The sequence below is a fragment of the Marmota marmota genome, unplaced genomic scaffold, assembly GCF_001458135.2.
Source record: "Marmota marmota marmota unplaced genomic scaffold, marMar, whole genome shotgun sequence".
NCBI classification, from domain to species: Eukaryota; Metazoa; Chordata; class Mammalia; order Rodentia; family Sciuridae; genus Marmota; species Marmota marmota.
This window is the reverse complement of record NW_026000082.1, coordinates 31,805,970-31,818,332: the sequence shown is the minus strand read 5'-3', so window position 1 is coordinate 31,818,332 and position 12,363 is coordinate 31,805,970. Positions and strand designations below refer to the sequence as shown.

The 12,363-nt window shown below is 38.6% G+C and overlaps 1 long non-coding RNA gene across 1 annotated transcript; it reads right to left on the bottom strand.

Annotated features, from left to right (window-relative positions):
• Window positions 1-701: 701 nt before the first annotated feature.
• LOC107142033 lies at window positions 702-12,327 on the bottom strand. Its single transcript, XR_001503499.2, has 5 exons — window positions 12,094-12,327; window positions 7,350-7,723; window positions 4,047-4,219; window positions 2,013-2,017; window positions 702-782 (listed from the first exon to the last, which is right to left on the bottom strand). It is a non-coding gene; the product is annotated as an uncharacterized LOC107142033 (long non-coding RNA).
• Between the last annotated feature and the right edge of the window lie 36 nt (window positions 12,328-12,363).

The window sequence follows — 12,363 nt, the reverse complement described above, 5'->3', positions numbered from 1 at the left end:
TGTTCTTAACTTACCCCACTAGATTTTCCTAACATATATCCTCTTTTCCCACTGTGACATCTCACTACCACCTATCACATAATTTTTTTTCTCTAATTCCACATCAAAAACCTTCTAAAACAACACACAAACTGCCATCACAGAGTTCAAGTTCAATACAGCATTAGAAAACTGAACTCTTTTTTGGTTCAGCCTATGTGCTTTGTTACTTGAGCTATATCCATAGCTGAAACATTGGACCAAGATAATTCCCAGTTATAGTCAAAGAAGAGCTGCTGATGGTTCTTTTGCCCAAGTACATACTAACCCTTGTGAACTCAGAATATAATGGAAAAGGCCTTTAAGAGAAGAGGTACAAGAGACAACAAAATATGAAAGATGGATTATTTACTTAAATTAACTAAATGCTTCTACACCAAATATAGAGGCCCCTGAGAAAACTACCCCCTAAAACAGGAGATTCATAGCTAGACAGTAGTACATCAGCAGAAACAAAAAAACAGAGTCCAAGAAATGACAGGACTCCCCAAAGTTTCAAGAATACTTGGGTTCCCTCCCAGTTTAACACAGTACTTCCTAGTAATTACAAGGTAAAAGGATTAACTCCCAGTACTGGAGAGTAAAAATGACAGACACACCAAAGATCTGTGTTGGCACACCACGTGTATCTCCTATAGGCTTTCAATCTTTGGTGTATACTGATAAATCCTAGTGCCAACGACTACAAGCAAAAGTGAGTAAGCTCTGTGGAACTGTCCTTTCCCCCAGAGCAGATCATCCATCTACCTCTGCCCCTTATAATCCAATACAGAGGCCAAAGTTCAACCAATGGACCTTCAAATTTTTTCCCTATTTCATCAGTCTACTTTATCTCTCAGCAGTTTACAGAGAAAACAGATTTCACAACATGAGAATAAAACATTCACAACAAGTCAAAGACTTGACCTTCAGTTTTACATGATGAAACTTTCAATGCTGTTCAAAAAATAAATCAACTTGTAAAAATTACTGTTAAATAAACAATTTTTAAGATACACAACCCATTTAAACGGGAAGGTGTTTTCAAGTATTTTGATCCATATCTATTGTCTGGTTTACTATAATTTTACAGCCCACCTCCCAGAAATAAATTCACCTTCCCTTACTTCCCCCTCCAACAATCTCATTTTAGCACAAAAATTAGGTCTTTGAAGTTCCTTACAGTATCAAATATGATCATCTTATTTATTAAACCACATTACATGTAACTTATTTATATTCTTAAAATAGAAAAAAATCCAAGAGAGATGGCTCACACCTGTAATCCCAGCTAACTGGGAGGCTAAGGCAGGAGGATCAAAAGTTCAAGACCCGTTTGGGCAACTTAGACTCTATCTCAAAATACAGGGGGTCGAGGAAAGGATAAGTAATGCAGTTCAGCAGTAAAAAACTTGCCTAGCATACACAAAGCCCTGGGTTAGAAACCCAGACTTTTAACATACATTATATCATCTCAAAACATACTCTTAAGCTCTTAAATTCTCAAACTTTTATTTAAAAGGTCTCATGCTAGCTGGGTGTGGTAGTACATACTTCTAATTCCAATGACTCAAGAGGCTGAGGCAGAAGGATCACAATTTTGAGACCAACTTCAACAGCTTAGTAAGACTCTCAGCAACTTAGCAAGACCCTGTCTCAAAATTTAAATTTTTTTTTTAATTTATAAAAGGACTGACAGTGTAGCTCAGTGATAAAGCACCCCTGGGTTGAATCCCCAGTATCAATAAATGAATAAGTAATCTTTAAAAATAAAGTATCAAAGAGGGACAACCAGCTAATAAGAGAATTTGCTACCACAGGCAGAAAAATCCTAATTTCAAAAAGTAATCACTATAATCCCAGTGATTTGGGAGGCTAAAGCAGGAGGACTGTGAGTTCAAGGCCAGCTTCAGCAACTTGGTAAGCCCCTCAACTTAATAAAACCTGGTCAAACTAAAAAACTAAAAAGGGTTGAGAATGTTGCTCAGTGGTACAGCACCTCAGGGTTCAATGCCTAGTACCAAAAAAAAAAAAATGTTAAGACATAGTTCAGTAAACTTGGTGGTATGGCCCTTGCCTAGATTATGCACAGTCCTGGGTTTGATCCCCAGTATTGCAAAAAAAGTGAAAATAAATAAAATTGTGAAAGTGACTGCTCATAAATGGCAGTAATTATGAGAGAAATAAAGTACATGGCACAACAAATCATTCACTTCCCTCTAACACTGCTGGCTGGCATCACAGCCAGTGATATTCTTCCCTTCCCCAGTTCACTGGTGGAAGCACTCTGCCAATATGATCTTAAACCTCATTTCATTGTGTCAAAAGGCCATTTTTTAAAATATTTTAGTTGTAGATGGACTCAATATCTTTATTTTGTTTATTTATTTTTTTATGTGGTGCTGAGAATCGAACCCAGTGCCTCACACATGCCAGGCAAGTGCTCTACCATTGAGCCACAACCCCAGCTCCCCAAAACGCCATTTTTAAAAATAAAAAAAGGCTCAGAAAACAGGTACCACCAGAGAGGAATAATATGCTGGCAATAGATCACTTTGTATTGAGTCAGTAGAATATGCTGGCAATAGATCACTTTATATTGAGTCATTTTCTCTCTACAGAGATAAACTTCCCACATTGCCACTTCGAACACTTACAAAAACAGAGCAGGAAAAAAGTAGACCCTAGCACATCAATGCTCTTGTGATAGGAAAAAAGTCTCCAGTAATTTTAAAAAAAAAAAAAAAAAAAAATCAACATTACTTGTATTTATCTCCTTACTATCATGTTTATATATCAAATTTGGCCAGCAAAACTGTCTCAAAATAATTCTTTTACTTCACAAAGCGCTATTCTTTTGCAATAGTTCTGTCCTATCTTAAGGCAGAAGTCTATCTAGAGCATTTGCATAAAAAACCAAAAAGACTTATTTCAAAATTAGGTTCTAGGGCTGGGTTGTAGTTCAGTGGTAGAGCATTGCCTAGCATGTGTGAGGCACTAGGTTCAATTCTCAGCACCACATATAAATAAAATATAGGTACACTGACAATTAAAAAAATATTAAAAAAAAAAAAAACAGGTTTAAGGGCATGCCTATAATCCAGCTAAGGCAGACTAAGGCAGAAGAATCACAAGTTCAAGGCCAGCCTCGGCAACTTAGTAAGACCCTGTCTCACAATAAATGGACCATTTATATAAATTCAGTGGTACAGTGACCCTGGGTTTAATCTCCAGAAAGCGCGCGGGTGACGGGCAGCACCGCGGGGACTGACAGCTTCTCTCTCATAACTAGGCTTCAGTTCCTCATCTCTCTAAAAAAGGATATTACTGCCCTCATGGGATTGTTGTAAAGATTAAATATAGGAAGTATATAGTCCAGTGTCTACAACATAAGTTCTCACTAAATGCTATTATCAGTAGTTTTCAAACACCGCTTCTCCATTAAGACCTAGCAGACAGATCCAAAGGCCTCTTAACCCTCTTATCAGTAACAGTGGCTAATAAGAGCAGAAATTCTCCACCTAGAGATATGCACCTTTGTTCTTCAATTGTACTGCACTCACCACCTTGGTACCCTGACCAAGTGACCTCTACCTCTTGCCATGTTTCCCAGCAGAACAGCTATAAGATCTATAAGATCCTCTATTTCACCTGAGGACAAAACTGAAAACTTTCTGGTCTTCCTTCATTTTGTCAACATAAAATTTCAGAATACCTCCCAGAAAAGGTACATGAAAACACAACAGCCTCTGCCCTAGAATAGGTCAGTACAGGAGGTGAGTTAAACACCAAAACCATAAATTACAAGGTAGTACAATGACTGTAAATGTAATCTATGGGTAGCCCAAAACAAACATACCACAGCAACTACCCAGAGTTCTCTAATGTTGTTCATTATCTCATGTGTCCAGTCTAACAGAATTGTGTGGTAGTGGTAAATACCAATTCCAAGTGGGGGTCTCCAGTTTAGGCCCCCTGGGAAGGGAACAGGTTTTGCCATTTAATATTATTAACTCAAGTTTGCTAACTGACCTGGATAAAACTGCTCCATAAGTCAAGATGTGATTCCTTATGATTGGGCTCAGCCTAAGACAGGCCAGAGTAAGCCTTCAATGAATACTTGACTGGGGGTGTAGCTCAGTGGTAGAGCATGGCCTGCCTTAGCATGTGCAAGGCCCTGGGTTCAATCCTGGGTTCAATGCTGCAAAAATTTAAAAAAACAAAACAAAACAAAAACAAAAACAAAAAACACTTGTTGACTTGCACAACACAACCAAATTTTAGATCGTAGAGCTCTGCCAAGGATTGACCAAGAGTTTGATTTGCCCACTTAGTAAAGAATAAGCTGAGCACTTTGATTTGCCTTTCAGCTTCATTCGACAGTCTACCATTAGGAAACCCAACGTAAGATTTTATAGATATATAATACAGATTTTAAACACTAATGTTTGTAATTTTTAAACACTGTTTAGCCAACTAAGGTAGAAATAACAGGTTTTCTGCCTTTGCCCATTACACAGGTGCCACCCAAACCAAACACCTACCTTGAGTTTTCTCTATATTTCTCTACAGCTGCCTACAATATAATACCCACCCCAACCCTGGAATATTCTGCCTCTACCTCAAATTCAACATGTATACAAAATTTAATCCCCTTGTTCCCAAATCAGATCCCCTTTGTACTTTGCCCCTATTATTTCATTTTCTTAGGGAACCTAAGATTTCTACTTGAGTCAACAAAGTCTGCATGTCTCTGTTCCATACTATTCATACGGTGCCAGGGATCAAACCCAGGACCTCAAACATTAGGCAAATGTTCTACTACTGAGCTACACCCCAATCCCTCATACCTTCTTTTACACTGCTTACATAAGGTCTGTTAAACAGGTTATCCAATTAGTCTCAGCCATTACCCACTCCAATCTCATTACCAATTAAACCTTCCCAAACTTCAAATGAATAAAAGCCATTCCAAACCCAAAAAACTCTGTTGCATCCCAAAATAAATCTAAGCCTGGCATTCATGGCCTTTATCTCTGCAACCATATCCTTTTCCCCCCAACCTTACTTAAAAGCTAAAGAGTTAGCGACTCATGCATTCAATACATTTCTTTGAAAGCTCTATCATAGGGCTGGGGATGTAGCTCAGTGATAGAGCACAACTGGATTTAATTCCCAGTACCAAAAAAAAAAAAAAGAAAGAAAAAGTGTCCTAGATGCACAGGAAGCTCCCTATACATTATACTTCTTAGTATCCTCACCTACACATGCTTATGAAGCAGCACTGACACTGAGGATTTTGTCAGTAAAATAGAGACCTATGATCAATGTGTTGAGTAAGAGGATAAATTCTGACTGTTTCCACCATAGTACACTACTTTTTTTGAGGGATCAAGGGAAGCATAACTGAGAATTCAGATTTGCAAATGTGTTTTTGAGGCAAAACAGAAAGCATGAGAGGTCTAGTGAAAGATGTCAATTCTTGAGGCCGGGTTTGTGGCTCAGTGGTAGAGTGCTTGCCTAGCAGGCACGAGGCACTGGGTTCGATCCTCAGCACCACATAAATGTATAAAATAAAGATATTGTGTCCACCTAAAACTAAAAAATAAATGTTTTTTTTTTAAAAGCAGGCTTAAGCCTAAAAAAATTATTATAAAAAAAGAAAAAGTCAATTCTTTCTGCTAATCGGAACTCAGACTGGTTATATAAAATGAACCTTTGCAAGTTTAATCTACACCCAATTCCCAAAAATAGTCTGATTCAAAGTCTCATCTGCTGGTCAGGCAAAACTCTCCTGTTTGTAAAATACAGTCTGATTCCAGCTTTGGTTTTAAGTTAGTAAGATTAAAACTTTTCAAATTAAGCAAAATCAGGAAAGTACAGAGGAATAAAACTGAACAAAGTATGTTGTGTGCACATATAAGTAAGTAACAGAGAGTCCCACTGTTACAGAGAATTACAATGCACTAATAAATTTTTAATTAACCAAAATCCAACAATTTCTTAGAGCAACAGAATAAACATGGTTATAACCTAAAAGCAACCAGGTGTGGTGGCACACACCTGAAATCCCACCAACTCCAGAGGTTGAGGCAAGAGGATCGCTTAACGAGGCCCTTAGCAACTTAGCAATTAGAAAATAAAAAAGGGCTGGGGATATAGCTCAGTGGTAAGGGCCATTGATTCAATCCCCAATACCAAAAAATTAAAATTAAAATAAATAAAAACCTAGGGGGAAGGGGATTAGCAAGGATGGTGGAATGTGATGGTCATCATTATACAAAGTACATGTATGAAGACTTGAATTGGGTGTCAACACACCTTATATAGAGATATGAAAAATTGTGGTATATATATGTTTTAAGAATTGTAATGCAGGGAGCCTGGGGTTGTGGCTTGGTGGTAGAATGCTCGCCTAGCATGCATGGGGCACTGGGTTCCAATCTCAGCACCACATAAATGTAATATAAAGATGTTGTAGCCACCTAAAACTTAAGAATAAATATTTTAAAAATAGTAATAACTGTAATGCAAAAGAAAAGTACATGTATAATGGCATAAATTGACGTGAACATACTTTATATAGATACGAAAAATTGTGCTTTATATGTGTAATAAGAATTGTAATGCATTCTACTGTTGTATATTTAAAAAAAATAAAATCAATTAAAAAAATAAAAACCTAAACACCACAACCAATCCCTCCTGATACAAAACATTAATCAGTTCCATTTCTTTTTTTTTTTTTTTTTTCAGAGTAGAAATTAGAAGTTTATTAAAGGACAGCAGAAAAGACTTCTCCCGGAGGAAGAAGGGGACCCAAGAGGTGGAATCCCAATCAGTTCCATTTCAACAATTTCACTTGAGCGGCTGATGCTGTTATCAACTTCCAACTACTTTCAATTATAACACCTTGAAAATAAGTCACCCAAACCCAACAAAAAAAAAATTTATAAAATATATTTGTCCTAAAAACAGCCTAAACAGTTCTTGAAATTATCTGATCGGTGGGGAAGGTATTCTTTACTAACAAGGTATTCCTAAAAATATTTTATGTACATTAAAACAGTCATTCATTCCATTTAATTAAATTAATTAATTTAAATTCATTCCATTTTAAATGATTTAGTTATTTACAATTTAGTACCCAAATGGAAAATTACCCAGTGACAATATGACAATGATCATTCTTTAAAACAAGTGACTCTTTTGTTTAGAACAAACTAAATTAGAAATTTAAGCTTTTAAAGACATTCATTGAAAGCAGTTATTGTAAGTGGATAGTGATTAGAAAAGAGTTGGAAAGCTTAAATAGTGAACTTTTTTTTTACCTGATGTTCTGCATGAATGTTATCCCCAGTAGGCCATCGATGTTTGCTATTATTATAGCCGCCTCCACCACTTCCTCCTCCCCCAAGCTGCTCACCATGCTGCCTCTGAAAGAAGTAGTCCACCATAGCGTCGTCCTGTGAACGGCCTGCAACTCCTATGGATCCTGGGACAGGGCTGGAGTGTGTCCCAGCTGCAAGAGCCTGATTTGCAGCTGGTTGTGGCTGCGCTTGGGACCCTGTTCCAGATGTCAAAACAACAGGCATGTTGGGATTAGCTGGTTCTTGAGGGTGATGTTTCAGGTGGGGGCTGAAAGAGTCCTGCCAAAGCACTGCTTTTCTCTTCAAGACACATGCAACGCTCATTCCACCAACACCTAAGGACAGATAGGTTATATACGTTTAATATTTGCATTTTGAAACAACTTGATAGACACTAATAAAAATATGAACTCCACATCTTCTGCTATACAATCAACATTAACCAGTTTCTACCAAGCTGCCAATTTTATATTATACACACAAATTCCTAAACTAAAATCTTCATTTTTAAGTTGTTGAATCTCTGCTAATGTAAATAAAGGTAATTGATGGTCATGGTTCTGACAAGATATTGAAATCAGGACTCAATACCACAACTTCTGGGAAGCCTTTTCAAAAGGTAGCAATATAGGGGCTGGGATGTAGCTCAGTATTAGAACACTTTTTTAACATGTGAGACCCTGGTTTCCATTCCTATCCCTAAACTTAAAAATAAAAATAAAAAAAGAGCTGGGCACGGTGGGCATGCCTGTAATCCCAGCAACTTTAGCAGATTAGCGAGGTACTCAGCAACTCAGTGAAACCCTATCTCTAAATAAAATATAAAAAAGGACTGGGAATGTTGCTCAGTGGTTAAGCACTTCTTGGTTTAATCCCTAGTAACAAAAAAAAAAAGTAAACAGACTTAGACTTCAATTGGTGGCTTCTGTACTGAGCTTACTTGCTCCTTAAGCCAACTGTGGTACATAGTTTTTAAATCAACAAGAGCTTTTTTTTTTTTTTGGTCAATGGACCTTTATCCTTTATTTCATTTATGTATAGGCAGTACTGACAATTAAACCCAGCACCTCACACACCAAAGAGCCACAACCCCAGCCCCTAAATCAACAAGAGCTTTTTAGAACAACTTTACTGCTGGATATACCAATAAACAAACTACGAAATAATCAATAGCTCAAGATTGTCTAATTTGAAAAGACCCTTTAAAATGCCCAACATATTCCACAGGATACTCCTTGAAGAAACAATTAGACATCCTGACCAAGAACAACAACAGAATATTCTTAGCCTAAACCCTCTCCTCAGCTGCTACTGATGAGGGGGGAAATTCAAGACTTTAACCAACAAAGTACAATTTAAATGTAATCTTATAATTATTCCATTAGTGCTTTGACACCTAGAAACAGAATGAGAAAAACCAAATTCACTTTACTAGAGTAGAAAGCCTCACTGTAAAACCAGAAATCTCACCACAGTAATACTGTGGCAAATATAATGCAGACATTATCTCATCACAGAAACTTTGAAAGGTAAGGATTTTCATTCCTATTTCCCAGATGAAAACATTAAGGCACAAAATTATGATATGCCCAAGGTCATTTAGCAAGTGAGTAGCAGAGAAGGCTCTCAATCTATTCTGTACCCAAACTTAGTTGTTTCTATCTGCACCCCTTGCAACAGTATCTCTCACCAGTCTCCTCTACGCCTCTGAAAGAAGCCTGAAAATGTTACTATTAAATATTACAATTTAAGTTCTAAAAATCAAAAAAGTTACATTTGTATATACAAAGTAAATAAATCAGTTACCAATTAACAAACATCTGTTCACAACCTCAGAGAGCCTAATTTCAATAGTCCAGTGCTCCATGTCTTATCACTCTTATTTCAAAACCAGATTTATGAAAAACCTATCTCTCCTGAATAATTAAGCCTCCTGACAAAGTAGCATTCACTTCTCACAACTAACTTGTGTTTGGAAGTCAGAAGTAAGAAGACACAATAGAATTTGTGATCTCTTCAAAGCCTAATTTGGAAATGCCTAGCCTAGGTTAACAACTCCAATCCATCAGAGGCTTCCTGGAGTACTGGTGTAGTTTAGTCTTCTAAACATCTCAGTTTCTCTCTTCATGAATAAAATCTTGTCCTCGCTCAATTAGCAAAATAAGTAAACCATGCCTGTTTCACCATCAGCTTTTGCAAAGTACAAAACAGCCTAATGCCTTCCCAACTCAATTTTCAAAAGGACTCATTACCTTGTTTCCAATAGTGGATAGTCCCATTTTCTTCCACCAGGGAATCTCAATCTATCTTTGTTTTAAAATATACCAGAAGCCCCAAAACCAAGTTTTGCCACTGAACAATATCTCTGAGCCTGTTTCTTCATCTAGAAAACAGAAAATATGCTTTCTCTATGCAATAGTATCTCTCACAAGTCCAAAATCTATGCAATAGTTTTGGGGTTTTTTTTATTATTATTATTATTAAAATATACAAAAGTTACAGATAAGTTTAAAGTCACCATGCTGAAGAGCCCACACATTAGTTACCACCAGTTAAGGCAATGCAGCTCCAAGCTCTAGAGAATTCCTAAAATAGTAAATGTAATCTTTTCTGATATAAAAGACCTGTCAAAATAGTTATCTAAAATGAATTTCCATATGAAAAAAGAATTTATCATGGAAACACACTGAAAACAACCTCATTCCAAAAAGGGATGGGAGAGGCTGGTTTCTATAAAAATGTTCAAACAAAACAATTGGCTTTTGTAAAGCTATCTGTAGGGCCTGCAACTTCCTGCTTTACCTAATGAGGCAAGGTAGTTTCTCAAAGGAGAGAAAACCTGGCAGAAGGGACAATTTGAAAGTGAGAAAATACTTAAGTAATTAATGTATGTCTTGGGTAATTTTGTAATACCCTGTCACTACAGCACAAAAATTAAGAAACAGTCACCAAAATGTTAGTAAACAAAATTGTTAATACCTTTTAGGGAACTCTCAAAGTTCACTAAAAAGTTATGTTTAAACAGATTTCAAATGTAATTTTTTACAAATGACCCATGAAAATAAGTATCTTAAGCAACTAGAATTAGGTGTCAATTCTAGCTACTTTTCCATAGTTTCCTGTTTACATCAAGGTGTGGATTTTTTTTCTTGTTTTGTTTTGATTATCATTAATAGAGTTTACTTCAAATAAAGGAACATGGTTTAATCTTTCTCCTCCTACTAAAATGGCTAGTGGTTTAAAAGGTGTTTATTTTTACCATGCTGAACAAACATTCTGTGGTCATAAATTTATTTTAAAGCAATTCATCTCAAATCCAAACTAAACAAATTCCAACTTCAAGAAGTCGGTGGCCTTCGACAAAATGAATTCAAGTGTGGTGAAGGCAAAAATACTAACTCGAAAGTTCATAATCTATTATTTCCCAAAGACCCAGATAAAGAATCAACAGCCACCAGAGTGTTTCAAAGTTAAAATTGGCAAGGGATCAAAATGTTTGTTTTGTTTACTGAAAACTACATCGGAAGCCACGTACCTTGAGGGAGGCTTGTCTTGGTGATTTTGAGCGTATTCAAAATACGAACAAAAAGCTAAAGCTACAAACCTATTATCTGAGAACTGACTTTTAAAACAGAATACCCCCTTCAAAACAAATTTTTTTTTAAAAAAAGCCTCATAAAGCCTTAGTCTTAATAACAGGACTTGAGCAAAATGATCAATAACTAGAACAGTGTTTTCTAAATTGAACAATGAAGGGGTGAGGATTAAAGTTACGATGAGGACAAAGCCTTCTCTGGTAATTTGTGTGTGGGTTCTTTGGTTTGGGTTTGGGGTTGGGGTTGGGGGGGGAGGGGGACGACACTGGAGAAAACAAAGTTAGAGGAGCGTATTCCTCACTTGACGTGGGAGTGGTACTGGCAAGTAAAATAAATGACCTGTGTTTACCAAGCACGTTCGTGAGAACGCCAAGTGTCCAGTTATTGTGTGTGTGGATGGTTTTCCTGCTCCCGAGAGCAGAGCCCCTCGGAGTTAAGAGACACACCAGTACAGACAGGCTCCTCCGAGAGGAGGAACCTACCCCAAACACCAGCTCTCACGGAAACAAAAGGCCACAAAGCACCCAGGAGCCTCAAAAGCGATCTGAAACTTCCTGATCGCCACTTCTCCACATTTAAAGCTTGCAAAGTTCCCCCACGGCGGGTCTCGCCCGTGGACCCGGGCCACGGCTGCTTCTCCTGTGCTTTATTGTTCCCCCTCCATCGGCGCTGCCACGGAAGCTCAGGAAGTCGAAGAATCCCGGGGTGGCACAGAATTACACTCCATGGCCACACAGAGGAATCCGGGCTTCGCAAACCCGTCAAAAAAGCAACCCGAACGGCAACATCCATCTCCGGAGACTCCCAACAAGGCCGAGCACAAACACAGAGACGCCTCTGGGCTCCGGGCCCGGGCCTAAACCCCCGGCCTTCTCCTCGCTTCGACCCCGCTCCCCACCCCCTCCCTCCTGTGATAACAATAGGGGCCTTGCTGCTGACTCCAAAACATGTACGAAGAACAGCGAGTGAGGAGCCTCAGCCAGGGCCCCGGCGGCTTTTCCAAAGCCCTTCTCACCCCACCAAACGCTCTCAAACACCAATACGAAGGGATAATCTGCTCGCTAGGGGTGCGGAGTAGCGTTTGGGACCCGCGGGGTGCGGATACTCACGGGCGGAGCGGTAGGATGAAGATGGATTTCAGCCCCCCGATCTTCTCTCTCCGGCGCTCTCGCTCCCCCTTACCTTTCACTCCGACAACATGGCGGCCCACTGGGGACTGGGCTGGCGCGGTGCATCATGGGATAGGCTCTGGCCCCGGCTCCGGCGGTGGCAGCGGCGTGTGCCGAGAAGGCAGAGCGGCTCTGGAACAGGTTGCCTGGTTGCCATGCCAACCCGGGGCCTGTGTGAACTTGGGAAACTTGCAAGCAACACAACCGCTG